Source organism: Triturus cristatus, chromosome 5_2, assembly GCF_964204655.1.
Source record: "Triturus cristatus chromosome 5_2, aTriCri1.1, whole genome shotgun sequence".
Taxonomy (NCBI): Eukaryota; Metazoa; Chordata; class Amphibia; order Caudata; family Salamandridae; genus Triturus; species Triturus cristatus.
The window spans coordinates 561,667,443-561,681,489 of NC_140588.1; positions in this window are offsets into that span (position 1 = coordinate 561,667,443).

Consider the following 14,047-nt stretch of genomic DNA (forward strand, 5'->3'; position numbering starts at 1 on the left):
TCAATGTAACGATCAATGGTTCTGTTCCGCAGGAGCGCCAGGAATCCTGAAGAGAAGTCCTCAGTCGTCCCCCACGCCCCTTCTGCTCTATCAAACTCTAGAGCTAGGAGGAACGTCAGGGAAAACAGGGAAACAAAACAAGGGTAGGCGGGGGAAAAAGGCAGGTCTTGTGGTGGACAACTTCTGGGTAACAGGCAGGCCTTCACGGCTGTAAAACAAAAAGGCTTCGTTAATGTGCATGTATCCACCCTCACTTGTATAACCTTGAGCGAGTGGAAAGAAACCTACCACGCTATCTTGACTCTGGGAACTCTCAGCACGTATCTTATCGTAGATGCTAGGAACCCTATGTGAATATACAAGTGTTACCACCAACAATCAATCCCTCTATAGACAATATATATCTAAATGTAGTTGTCTCGCTTACCCCTATCTTCTAACTAGTAGGAGCAGGCGGAACGCTAACTTCTTAGTTTTTCTAATGATCGTCTGAGGTGAGTACGTCACCGAAGGACTGCAGGGAATATGAGTGTGAAAAGAACGTAAGGGATACACATGAACAACCCCCCCCACTTAAACCCGTGCAATGACTACTGTTTACCGTGTCTGTTGGGGAAGTACAGCTGTAACCTACGACAGAACTCAAAGGTCCACGCCAGTTTCTCCTACCTAATAGTGGTATATGAAATATAAACGGAACTGAAGAAATCCAAGAAAACAATATCCCTCTGGCCCAGAACAGTCAGAGAGGCTCCTTAACCGCAGGGTTAGTTTAGAAAACGCAAGATACTGAAACACAGGTCCCAGTGCTTAATTCAAGAAGTCCACAACAGTGAGCTGCATAGAGAACAGCCTCGTGAGTAACACCAAGCTACAAACGCCGAGGCCTTACTTGGAACCGGAGGCTTCTGGAAGGTAGACGACTTCAGTTGGTAAATGGACCAGCGCACGTCTACCGTTGCTGCCCCAGAATACTGAAAATCCAAACACCATGCCACACAAGGAACAGCACGGCCGCTCGTACTGTTCGCTACACGGCGACCACTAAACCGGAAACAGGAAACACGCCGAAACAGGAAGTCAGGCAATACACCGAAGGACGGAAACGGGCTATCAGCTGGAACGCTAAGCAGCGTTAGAAACCCTCAGTGCTCCTTAAGTACCCTCCGCATCTCCAGGCATGAACGCGGGGCATGACAGTCAAAGGCTGCACTTAGGTCTAGGAGCAGTATTGCAACTGCTCCACCTTGATCAAGGGTCAATTTAAGTTCTTCAGACACCGCTAACAGGGAGGATTCCGTACTGTGCTGGGGGCTTCACAAACATAACAATAGAAATGTTTCTGACGCTAGGCCCCGCTGGCACACAGCGTGTATATTGCTCAGAGGTGCATGGCACTGGCAGGGCCTAGCTTCAGAAACCTTTCTATCTACATGTTGTTATATGACATCCCTTTATTAATGTAATAACTGCACTTTCACAATTGCTTTATTAACTTTCTCGCTTCTCAAATTTGCTTGAAAATGCACCATTTACCCACTCTTTTTAAAAAAAATTCTCGGGGGAGAACTTCCCCGAACCTCTCTTAAGGTGTTCAGGGCTCGCTCGCTGCCCTTACTCGCAGCAGTGCACTCCCACAGATGTTTACACCCCACAACTTTCAAATGTCACCAGCCACTACTGCCTGCAATCCATTTTGGGTTACGTCTGACCCGGTTAGTTGTACGCGTTATTCAGGTCTTTCCACCCACGCATATTTCTCCCTCTTATCGAAGTTGAAATGTTGGCATGTATGTTATACTATACGCCGATTTCGTCTTTCCGATCTAGACACGGTATGTGAACAAATGTTCAAGCAGAGCGCGATGAAAGTTTTCAAGATTTGAAAGATGCTGTGAGCTCGCACCAGCAGTTTTTACTATACATACTTAATCAAATGCAAAGTAATGTAGCAGTAATAATGCCGCTAGTAGAGAGTATACACCTCAAGAATAGTTCAAGTAGATCTAACGTAAGAAATCGAGTGTAGAATCTGAAAATCTATTAAACCACCATGTAACATATACTAAATGGTTCCATTAGACAAACTTCAAAAACACGCCTTGATGGGCCTGTGACATAGTCATCCTTGTCACTAATCTGTTGTGTCATCCTTGTAATAAATCAAAGGAACCTGTGGTGATAAAAGAGAAGTTCTAGTTAATTCGGTTACCGCAACAGGCCCACAAGGGAGTGATAAAAGATGCAACCATCCTACAGACTGTTGAGACTGGAATGATTGCCAAGACAAACGATGGAACAAAGTGGCATTTCAAATTCCAATAAAGGAATATACACATGCATTGAACATAAACAAGAAAGCTTTGACAACAACACATGCAACAGCCTCATTCATTCATTCATTTGGTTGTTAACAACCCACGAGACACACACTTATGCACATGCTGGGATGCATTCAAAGAATCTATTACAAGGGTAGCCATGGTGATCATTCAAGGAGCTCATTGTGATGATATGCTGGCTGAAAATAAATGCTTAATCAATTGTGCGACCTAGCAAAAAAACACACACTTAAATAGGCCAGATACTTCACTACACTTAAGGGACAACAGTAAATGTCATGAACTAAAAAAGCAGAGCTTGTGCTCTCCAGGTTAAAACAATCCTTCTACGAGAAGGGTAATAAAGCAGATCGACTTATAGCCATGAGACTGGGCACAAAGGGCTAAAAGGTACACAATAGCAGTCAGGATGACAGGGACCTGGCTTATAAATGATGAAAGGAGGAAAAGGGATGGCTTTGTGAGCTCTACTAATCTGTTAGGCTAAAAATACAGATTTTTCTGATTGAGCTAAAACTACCAAAAACAAAAACGAAATGTAAATGTGTGCATTGCACGTGTGTAGAAAAACAATACTGAGCACAAGTTAAGTTGAACCATCCAGCACCGTAAAAGTGTGCTTGGTTAGTTAGAGAAAGGTAGAGTAAATAAACATAGCGATTTTTAGATGAATTTTAAAGCTGATTACTTAGATTTCTAACAAAGATGTTGTGAAAATGAAACCATAGCATATCTTGAAGAAGTGATTTAATAACATATATTGGTGCAATACACTCTTGTTACTTGTTAGAGCTTTGACATTTTAAGTACAGATGCCTGATATTATATATATTCAAGATTTATAAAAACAATTTTGGTCAAATGCTTAAAATAATTATTTTCCATGTTACCACTATGAGAATGCAGTAGTTGCATATTGTAATAACTGACTCCAGGCTGTTTGAAGTATTTCAGGAGTATTTATTGTAGTAGATACAATTCCATAGTTCAGCCCCACCAGGAGCAGCCAGCATGCTGCTCAGCCCTTTTCAACTGTAGCCTCTCACTCCCAACATTCCATATTACATCATTCAGGGAGAATTCCACTAGCATAGTGATAGAGCGGGTAGTACAAAATTTTGTATACCTCCCCTATCCTGTAAGAAAATACTAATTAAATAATCTGTTTGTATGTTTTATTAACCAACATAATTAACATTCGAATTACACGTGGGATTTGCATTTGCATGGCTAAAATAACTTTTATGACTAAAATCTGTACGCATATTAACAATAGTATAAGTGGTAATTAGAATATTGCATGATATATGTTGCTTTTGTAATGTTGTCCAAGAGGAGGGCCGAAAAGGTGAATATAATGGCTTTAAATGTTGCTATACGCTAGATAAATACAAACACACAGAGGGATTAGTAAAGGGTTAACATTAGATTCATTATTTCTATGTATTAATTACACTTTTGTGTTTGTTTCGCTTAAATTAGCACTTGGGCCTAAAACCAAGATGGCCGCCGACACCACACGACGAAGTGGCCACTGTTCCGCGAGGCGAGTAGTGAAATGTGCACGCGCAAGGATTCTCCTAAACCTCATCACGACCTTTGGTCCGAGATGTACCCGAGCAAGGACAGAGTAGGCTACCAGCCAAGCCTAGAAAACAATCGACCTTACAATAAAACCGGAAAAAACAGGCTTTGAATAATTTCATGACATCACCCCTTGAACTGTACTGGAAACTAAAATTTGACATCGGACGATCTCAACCAGCCAATCAGGACTGTCCAAAATTATTATATTGTATCTTCTGTACTACACTTTATTATAAAAGAACTAGTAGAATAGACAGGGATATTATTATACACTCTCTCTACCTTCATCTTTTCGAGATTATGACGCTTTGGCTGATACTGACGCTGACGTTTTGGACTGTAACCTGCCGAGCTAAGAACTATTGAGCTTTGGCTTGCTTTCGGACGATTTACGACAAAATTATGCAGAGCCAAAGAATTAGAGGACTCCAAATAGCCAGATTAGGTAAATAAGATGATCTGCAATGTACTCAAATATTGATATGAACTTTCTAAACTTTGACAAGACAAAATGCAAATTTGCATTCATTATGAAAAATTAGATAAACAATTATTGATTAACGAGAATTCATGAGTCATGAGTTTTATTTAAGAGATAGATTCTGAAGGCTTAAAATGTGTTTTAGCTGGTTCTAAATCGCCATCAACCAATCCAACTAATTTGGTCCATTTTGGGATTAAGGATCTATAGGGGAGAGGGCTTTAATGTATATTTTGTAAATGATTTTTCCTTCCCTATAGGTTATAAGGTGTTTCCCTCACATGTCTGGAGCGTGGACCACTCATCCGTCCTGCTTGCAGACTCTTGAATAGGTTGTGTGAGTGTTGGTGTTATGGGCCCCACCAATGGATGCATGTATGAATGAGAGTGTGTGATGATGGGTCTGCGATGCAGGGAGGATACCGGTATAATTTGTTCCCCGTTTCTCCCGGTCTTCCGCTCTAGCAGTAGTAGATACAATTCCATAGTTCAGCCTCACCAGGAGCAGCCAGCATGCTTCTCATCCATTTTCAACTGTAGCCTCTCACTCCCAGCATTCCATATTACATCATTCAGGGAGAATTCCACTAGCATAGCATGAACCACATTAGATCCAGGATACTACATAATCTCCTTTGTTCCAAAGAAAAACAGAAAAGAACACTGTAACAGGTGAAGAGAAAAGGAGAAAAGCAGAAACAAGAGGGAGAAGCTAGATGAATGAAAGAGAGAACCCAAAAGAGCAGAAACAAAGTGCAGAAGCTAGATGAACGAAAAAGAGAACCCAAAAGAGACCAGAAGGGCAGTGAGAGAGACAATAACGATGTGATGAAACAGAAACAAAAAACCTTACCCATCCTTCTTTCTATATATAAACAAAGAGAAGAATGAAACAAAAAAAAGTGCCAAATGAAGAATAGAGGGAGAAACCACCAATGACTACCACCACAACACCTACTGGCCAGACAGGTATGCGAAGAGGCAAGTCAGAGCGGAAGGAAACAAGGAGACAGAGAAGAAGAGAAATACAATAGATTACTCACACTTCTCTATCATGAAATGAAAACTGAATAATAAATAGAGAACAGCACTGGGCTATAGTGTTGACAACGAAACAAAGCGTAACATTAAGGGAAAAAAACAAACGGCCAGTGTAACGTAAACCATGCACTATGGTAATGGGACTGAAACCCAAACCATACACCCATTAAGGGTAACAACACGCTTGTGCAGGGGTAACCTTCAGAGGAGGTAAGACGTTGTGCACTGCTGCAATAAAGAAACACCCACACTGTGAAACGTGCACTATGTAATGAAGGTAAGAGACAGTTTGAGACTCACCTCGAAAGGTCAAATGTTGTGCACTGCACAAAGACCCACGTGAGACACCTCATGAAGGGACAAAAAGCATTTATACTGTAGCAATGGGACTGAAACCCACACTATACACCTCATGTGGAGGTGAAAACAATGTGCACCGAACCATGGGGAAGCCACCCAAAGAACGCACCTCAAGTAGAGGTGAAATTGTTGTGCACTGTAGCAATAAGACTATAACCTATGCAAAACACCTCATGTGAGGTAAGAGTAAACCTGGCTTAAAGAAATGTCGTGCACTCAGACTGTGCACCCTGTGTAAGGAGGCACCTCGTGAAGGAATAAAGCCCAAGCGAGACACCTCGAGTGGAGGTAAAACGTTGTACACCGGTAGTGCACTGTAGCAACGGGACTGGAACCTGTGCGACACACCTCGTGTGGAGGTAAACACATTGTGCACAGCAACTGTAGCAATAGGAATAAGACCCATGCTATTCACCTCGTGTGAAGGTGAAGACAATGTGCACCATAACAATGGGAAAAACAACCCAAGGAACACACCTCGTGAAGACGTCAAAGGACTGTGCACGATGACAATAGGACTGTAACCTATAACGCTGTGCATACATGGAAAAACAAACAGTAAATGAGCTCTGTAGACGAGCAAGACATACCACAAATGAATGCTAGCTAATTGTGAGTACTAAAAACACTAGGAGAGATGCACTGTCCGTAGAAGACAATAAGATAAAATTAATAAAGTAGTCACCGTGGTCAGGAAACAGCATGGCAGGTAAAAACGTGTCTTTGACACAGCTTGAAACGTGAGGAAAACCATGGCCCGGAGATGTCGGTGACCCACAAAGATTCCATATCATGTGGAGAAGTATAAAAGTCACTCCAGAGTGTCACGTGTCTCTGCTGCAGAGCGTCCATTGATTTAACCACAGTCCTTGTAACAGCTGACTGACTCCAACGAATCAGCCGATCCCACGACGACGATCCCTGAAGTACTGCGTGTAATGGTAACACACCGGTATCCAAAACAGCATCCCTTAACCTCAGAAACATGACCTAGATGACCTAGAAACACAGACCCCACTTGAGGCAAACAATCCCACACCACCGATGAAGATGTGGTTGGCAGTACTGACAAAAACATGGGGCAAGTCCAACCCCAAAATGGCGGCACGTTTTTTCGCACTGCGCCGGGTGGCTCACAGCATGTCCGTGCAAGCAGGGAACCTCAAGCAGCATCCGGCAGGGAAAACGGAGGACGTCAGAGGCACCATGAAGAAGAAGAAGGTAAGCCGCTCTGATTGACACGCGCCACATTTTTTAAAGAAAACACGGCGGTTGACAGGGACGAATTCCCAATGTATGAAAGTTGCCCAACAATCAAAGCCGACCGTCTTGACGTAGGTATACATGTAACGTGGATCGAAAAAGACTTACCCCATAAATCCATAATTGCATAACTGCATAGCTCTTAGATCGGAGTATTAACACTGTAAATGTGCACAGCTCTGCATCGTGCGTTGTTGCCGGTGAGTTGTTTAGATCACGAGTATGTTAACAGCTGACAGAACTGACAGGTCCGTTTTGGTGCAGGACCCAACATAGAGATTTTGCTTCTACTGTAGACGCAAGGGGTACATGAAAACGTCATGCAGGCACCTCCTTGGTAGCGTCAACATCTAGATGTCCCAGCAACAGGAACTGGAAAGCCTTGAATATTGAAGCAGTTAGACAACGTAGTCACTGGTTAAGATAACTTGTAGATGCGAGACAAATAGTGGGCAAACGAAATCTTGTCCCAAGCCAACTTGATTTTGTGAGGCACATGAAGAAAACGTGTTTTCAGAAACAAAAGTACCTCACTGGAGACACAAACAGGCAGCAGCTGATTACCTTCAGTGTCAAGGCTCTGTAGACACAGCAGGAACTGGCTTGGGCTTCAGCTGAAACAGAAACTGTAGGGACAGCAGGAACAGACTTGAGCTGCAGATGAAACAGACGCTGTAGGGACAGCAGGAACAGACTATAGCTGCAGTTGAACAGATGCTGTAGGCACAGCATACAGAGACCTGAGCTGCAGTTGAGGCAGGATGCTCGAGAACAGTGGCCGTTGCCATTGTTCCATCTCTTTCCTTTACTCTCTCCTGCCTGTCGAACTATCTCTTTTTTATTATTGCCTTATGCTAATGAATTGAACTGCTGAACTATTTGGAGCTGTCTGGTGAGAATCCAGACTTGAACTTACTGATTAAATGTTCCATTCCCCTTTGCCTATACTTATGGACTTTCTCCTAGTGGACTTTAACTTGAATTGTGTGTCCCTTTGAGAGATTTCTAATTGAACCATCCTTTACCTTGCAAACCATCCTTTGCATTCTTTGATTTGATTGACTAAATGTTTAGTTTTTTTGCTTTATCCATTAGTATGCATGACATAATTGCTAAAGATGTTACTTTTATTAATTTTGAATCCCTTATACAAAAATTAATTTATTTCAAAGATCTGTTGTAAGTCATTAATTTGAGATTTAATTTTCTTTATTTGAAACTCTGCTTGGATGTTGTCTACCAATTAATGGTCCTCATTGTGTAGACCAGCAGAGGGTTATCCTAGATCCCACCTCTTACTATGAGGATGAAAGGTCCATCAGAGGACCAATGCCTCCGTGGTAAAATATAGCAAGAAGATTGTGAAAATTCAGCAATCCTATGGGCCCAGTGCTGGGCGACCATTTTTTTTTTTTAAAGTGCTTCCGCTGGCACACAGTCAAGATGTCAGGGGCCTGGCTTACAAATGATGAAAGCAGGCAAAGGGATGCCTTTGTGAGCTCTACAAATCTCTATATTCTACAGAGCAGATTAATAAACACAAAATGTCGGTATTTCTAGACCAGGCACTACATGTAAAAATCCCCCAACAGTGGAGGGTAAAATTAGATAAGCCAATAGAAGCTCTGGAGATATTAACTGCCATGAGGACCATGACATCAAATAAAGCGGCAGGAGCTGAGAGGTTTCCTGTGGTCTTTTTATAGGACTCATGCAGATGTACTGCTCAGCCTTTTTACAACTCTGTTTAATTAATTCGCTGTTATCTCTGGAGTCACACTCTCGATGTGTGAGATTGCCCTTATTCCGAAGTCAGGTATGGACTCTGCTGAAAGAAAATCCTAGCAAGCAGCCCTGCTAAACGCAGATTTTAAACTATTAACTGAAGTGCTGGCTACATGGTTAGATAAAATACTGCCAGCCATTGTTGGGATTTTGCACAAGGAAGGAAGGTTTGGACAATGTCAGTAGAGAAACAAAAAGGAACCCTGGCCTCCCACTTTTTCTAAATGTAGAGAGAGCATTTGGATTGATGAGCTAGAGGGAGGTCTGAATAGAATGTGGGAAACCTGGTGATGTAGGAATGGATTTTAGCTAATTCCGCAATCCTAGGGCCAGGGTGAAAGTTAATGGCACACGTTCACAAGAAATTCATCTGTGAATAGGGACCAGGCAGATTAGCCCTTTGTTGCCCTTGCTGTTTGCCCTGGCTTTGAAACCACTGGCAGCACCAGAGATTAGTTAGGTAACCTTTGGAAATATTCAACATAAGATTTGTCTCTTTGCAGATAATGTGCTTCTTACATCGCAGAGCCAGAAACTACCCTTCCAACGGCCATAAAAACCTTGTAAATGTTTCAGAGGACAACAGGATTCAAAATCAATTAAGATAAACCTGAAATTCTCAATATTAACCCCCACCAGAACAAGTGACTTGTCTAAATCCCTGCACTCCCCTTAAGTGGAACACATCCACTATGAAATACTTGAGCCTTAATATTTTGAACAGTAATACGATCGACACGTAGGCTGTGAATCATGCCCCATTCTCCGTCCGAGCCGTAACTCCTAAAGATGAACCGAGTCGCCCGGAAGCAGTATCCATAGCAGTTTCCGGCATGACAAGTACAATGCGTACTTCCTATGCACCGGACGGGTCGTCACGTACGGCACGTCACAGCATCCGGAAAACAAGCATATCAGCTATGATTCGCACCACAACTCAATACACGGCTACGAGACAGACCAGCTTGTAGCGGGTATGAGACAGAGCAACAAGCAGCGTGTACGACAATAACACATCATGAATCCCATCGCGCAGGTCATACCAGTACTCTGCATCTATGACCGGCTCAGGGACCGACGCCGATGGTGCAGGCGGTAAGTCAGACACCGACAACACAAACAAACGAAACGTACCCGCAAAATGGCACACAGGGGATCCACATCCTGGCCACTAACAACAGCCCACCATAGGGGTTGCATGGCCAGCACCACTAACACCCCCACCCATAGGGGACCTGTTGCCCATCACTACTGCCACCCCCAGCCATAGGGCTTATGTTGCCCAGCACTACTGCCACCCCTACTCACAAGGGACCTGTTGCCCATCACTACTGCCACCCCCACCTATAGTGGACCTGTTGACCATCACTACTGCCACCCACATCCATAGGGCTGATGTTGCCCATCACTACAGCCACCTCCACCCATAGTGGACCTGTTGCCCATCACTACTGCCACCCACACCCATAGGGCTTATGTTGCCCATCACTACTGCCACCCCCACTCACAGGGGACCTGTTGCCCATCACTACTGCCACCCCACCCATAGTGGACCTGTTGCCCATCACTACTGCCACCCACACACATAGGGCTGATGTTGCCCATCACTACTGCCACCCCCAGCCATAGGGCTTATGTTGCCCATCACTACTGCCACCCCCACTCACAAGGGACCTTTTGCCCATCACTACTGCCACCCCCACCCATAGTGGTCCTGTTGCCCATCACTACTGCCACCCACACCCATAGGACTGATGTTGACCATCACTACTGCCACCCCCACTCACAGGGGACCTGTTGCCCATCAATACTGCCACCCCCACCCACAGGGGACCTGTTGCCCATCACTACTGCCACCCCCACCCATAGTGGACCTGTTGCCCAACACTGCTGCCACCCACACCCATAGGGCTGATGTTGCCCATCACTACTGCTACCCCCACCCATAGTGGACCTGTTGCCCATCACTACTGCCACCCACACCCATAGGGCTGATGTTGCCCATCACTACTGCCACCCCCACTCACAGGGGACCTGTTGCCCATCACTACTGCCACCCCCACTCACAGGGGACATGTTGCCCATCACTACTGCCACCCACACCCATAGGGCTGATGTTGCCCATCACTACTGCCACCCCCACTCACAGGGGACCTGTTGCCCATCACTACTGCCACCCCCACTCACAGGGAACCTGTTGCCCATCACTACTGCCAACCACACCCATGGGGCTGATGTTGCCCATCACTACTGCCAGCCCCAGCCATAGGGCTTATGTTGCCCATCACTACAGCCACCTCCACCCATAGGGCTTATGTTGCCCATCACTACTGCCACCCCCACTCACAGAGGACCTGTTGCCCATCAATACTGCCACCCACACCCATAGGGCTGATGTTGCCCATCACTACTGCCACCCCCAACCATAGGGCTTATGTTGCCCATCACTACAGCCACCCCCAGCCATAGGATGGGTGATACGCAACACATCCAGCATACTCCAACATCAGGTATGTCTGCAAAATACATCCCACTAACATCATGACAGCAGTGTGTAGTCTGTGACAAATGCCCACAACAGTGATTAGGGCTACGAGCATACAATGTAAGTAACAGCACATGTGTGACCAACACATGAGTGTGACATATACAAGGCAAGCATCACCATAGCACTGTGGAAATGAAAAATAAACCCCCCTCACTGTGTAGAACAGAAGTTAAGTGGGGGCTCCCAAAATGCAGCAGATGGCGAGCATTGTGGTGATGGTGACTAAACCCCCCTCATCACAGTGACCAAAAGGTAAGTGTCATCATGGTCAAAGCTGCAAATAACAAACAGCATGTATGATCCCTGCTCCCAACACATCAAACACTTCTGGGGCAAACTAGTGGTTGTGTCCCATACACACAGTGATGTGGTGAGGCTAACAGTGCTAGGAAACATAACACACTCTCGGCCATGTGCAGACAAGCACCACCCATGGGGGCTGACATTGCATACAGCGTACAATGACACAACAGCAGAAGTGCTCATCACCAAGCATGCACACACCTCGAAAATAGACACACCAAGCAAAACAACCTGTGTAGACTGTAGGTGTCAGATCCCAAACTCACATTCCATGCCAGCAATGGCACCCAACAACCAGGATGAATGTGCACAATGATGTGAAATGACTCACAGGGACAGCATGCAAAATCACAGAAACAGCATCCAGACAAAGGCCCACAACAGCAATACCAATGCACTGGTGCAGATGCACAAACACAAACTGGCAAACTCACACTGCACATCGGGCACAACATGTGTGTGTGTGTGTGTGTCACAGTATCCACAGGCAACTACACAACACATGAGGGGGGCTGAACCACAGTGACACAGATGTGGACACAGTGCCATACAAAAGTAAACCATCATTGGGACACCCTCAGTGGGCAATCAGGCATTGGGAGATGAAAGGGAGCACAACAGACAAATGTGACACAAGCTGGAATGAACCCCAACTAGCACAGCAAGAGACTGACACACAACACCACTACCCCCAGGCAACAGACATTGGGGAGTGTTGGACAGGCCTCACAGACGGCTTGCTCCCTCCCCGCTCGACGGGGTCCGAACCCCGGCCCACCTGGCATATCCCCGCAACAAGCACCTGTACTCCGTCTCCCGACGGACCCTCTGCCCTCGGACCCCTACTCATCACGGGGTCCGGCCCCACCGGCTTCCCGGCCGGGTCAAGCCGCCATCTTGGGCCCTGCACCACGCGGCCGCATGGCCTCCCCTCGACCCTAACCCCGGGCCTGGCCGGCCCCGACATCCCGGCACCACCATCCACCCAGGAGGTGAGCGGACCACTTGGCAGGTCAATGGGAGAACGAAGTGTCAAGGGCTCTCCCCCGCCAGGTGCCGATCGCTCCCAGCTCCCCCAGGCACTGGCTCCACCCCCTGCTGGGTGTCTGGACACCTTCATCCCGGACCCTCCGACCTCCAAGTGCGAGGGTCCGGACATCAAAGGGCACCAGCCCTATAACTGAGGCAGCTCCGGAGCAGGAAGGCAGTTGTATCCTGGAGTCGAGAGACACCGAGTGAACTCAACCCTGACGGTCTACTGGCGCTGCCGTAGCCCGCTCTTGTGAACCATCGTCCTGCCTGCTGGCGCTGCCGCGGCCTTCTGCAACCTTCACCTTCCTGGGACCTGCTGGCGCTGCCGCGGCCCGTTGTAACGACCATCCTCACCGGGACCTGCTGGCGCTGCCGCGGTCTTCTGCAACAGTCATCTTCCGGGGACCTGCTGGCGCTGCCGCGGCCCGTTGTAACGACCATCCTCACCGGGACCTGCTGGCGCTGCCGCGGACCGTATATCTTCCGGGGACCTGCTGGCGCTGCCGCGGCCCGTTGTATCGACCATCCTCACCGGGACCTGCTGGCGCTGCCGCGGACCGTATATCTTCCGGGGACCTGCTGGCGCTGCCGCGGCCCGTTGTATCGACCATCCACACCGGGACCTGCTGGCGCTGCCGCGGCCCATACCACCTAACCACCCAGCTCGAGGATTGTGAGCTCATCATCACCTCATCCGAACTACCTGATTGGTAAATAGACTGTCCCGCTACCCCCTTCCCTACCTTGCGAGACTCTAATCGAGGGGACCCCTGAGTCCAGACCTCCTTGTACCATTTAACCGTACCTTAAATAAGTGCTTATAAAGAACACTGAACCTTATCCGTGTGTGATATCTGTCTGTGGGGGGGAAGTTACTTGTCTGTACGATCGCTGGAGACGGCTCTCCCCGGAGACCTCTCCTCCTGACCCCGGCCGACCCTCCCGGTCCATCTACCTTTTCTAACAGGGAGACACAAGCATGCATGACACCTCCACTGTGATGACAAAGGCAGATGTCGTGCAAACTGGGAAACCCAGACATCTGTCCTGTGCCACAAACGTACATCACACATACACAAACACAAATCACTCAGCATGGCCCCTCATCCATGGACAAACGGGAGCTAGGGGACCACCTATGCAAACATTCACATCAGTCCACCCTCAACAGCACACACCCTGAACTGCAACAATGTGTATCTGTGAAGCCCACATGGACAGGTGACATTGCACATGCACCCATTACAAACACAGGAATGTTGGGAGGAACTAAGGTGCACACACACATCACACAAGGACAGTTCA